We start from the raw sequence: 1,822 nt of genomic DNA, 5'->3' as shown, positions 1-1,822 counted from the left end.
CCACACACACACACACGCACGCATACGCAATAGAAACAACAGTACAAAAATAAATGAATAATTCATTTATACAAGAATGACAATGACAGTATTAGGAATAAAAAAAAGCGAAACATTGAAGAATATTCCCCGTTCTGTATTACCTAAATGGATGTTTGTAATAAACGACGGTTGTTATTTTATATATGTGTAAAGAGAGAGGGAGAGAGTGAGAAAGAGATAGAGGTGAAGAGAAAAAAGAGAGAAAGAAAGAGTCAAAGAAAAAGAGAGAGAGAGAGACAAAGAAAAAGTGAGAGGGTCAAAAAAAGAGAGAAAGAGAGAGAGAAAGAGAATGTGAATTAGTATGTTGTATATAGACGCGCCAGTTGTGCCTGCCACTGTAATTATTCATACTCCGCTTGTTTATGCGCCAAAAATATGCGATAAACCTAATAAACGTATGCTTATTGAACGTCAATTTGAGATCATAGTTTAGTGGGGTGGGATGTTTATGTATCTGTGTTTTTGCTTCTATGTTTTTCCTTCTATGTTTTTGCTTCTATGTCTTTTTCTATGTTAATAGCTCCTTCTATGTTTATAGTTTTATGTTTCATGTTAAGGCTTATATGTTTTAGTTAACAAAAATGTATTTTTCATATTTTAGTATTGTTTGCAAATTAGCTCAGACGGTAGGAGTGCCGTGCATAAGGAAGGCAGTTGTGACGCAACAACTCTGTTCGAATGCTATCTCTCCAAAATTCAAATAACCATCCCTTGTTTTGTACGTGCGAACGTTCTACAGCAGGTTAGTAAGGTTATTTACGATCAATTTTTATTTTTGTATTCATCAGTTCATCAGGCGTACCAACAACACACAGACACAGACACACATACAGGCGCGCACACACGTAAATAGTACGTGAAAATACCATACACTTTGCGTGTGATTGCCGGGATTCACTTTGCTTTTGAAACTGGTCCGGACAAGAGCAATGCCAAGCATCTTAACAATTGAGCTATCACATAAATGGTATGGAAACATAATAAAGAACAAAATGGAAAGAACATATAATCCTGACCAGAGTAATTTTTGTTTATGGTCAAATATTTTATTTTCCGCCACGCTTCATTAAGTTCATTTGTTATATTTATACCTGCCATCAATTTTTACCGCTATATAAATAAATATACGTAAATATAATGATGGAGTATAAAAAATAAAGGAATGGTTTTGTATCATAAATACAAAACAAAAATACCAAAAATAAACGTATACATAAATAATACACACATACATGCAGGCATACATGCATACATACATACATACATACATACATACATACATACATACATACATACATACATACATACATACATACATACATACATACATACATGCATACATACATACATACATGAATACATACATACATACATACATACATACATACATGCATGCATACACACACACACATACACACATATACAAATATACAATAATAAAAACACAGATGTAGAAAAACAAATATACAAACCTTAGAATACCATACAATAACTTATAAATGTGCGTGTGAAGATGCCTCGCTAATGAGCAGCGAAAATCATTTTTCCCTTCAAACGCCATTTTGAAGAAAAAGAAATAAAAGAAATACAAAGGATACAAAAAAATACAGAACAATTATACAAAATACATTTTTATGTACGTATAAATACAAAACAGTGTAATTTGTATGTACGTATGCGTGTATTTAATTGATTCATTGTTTGCTGGATCGCTTATCATCGTCATCGTTATCAGTAGTTGGTCAGTATCACCATCATCATCATCTCTATCAACATCATC

This window comes from Helobdella robusta, assembly GCF_000326865.2.
Source record: "Helobdella robusta unplaced genomic scaffold HELROscaffold_3, whole genome shotgun sequence".
NCBI lineage: Eukaryota > Metazoa > Annelida > Clitellata > Rhynchobdellida > Glossiphoniidae > Helobdella > Helobdella robusta.
Note: the sequence above shows the minus strand (reverse complement) of the source record.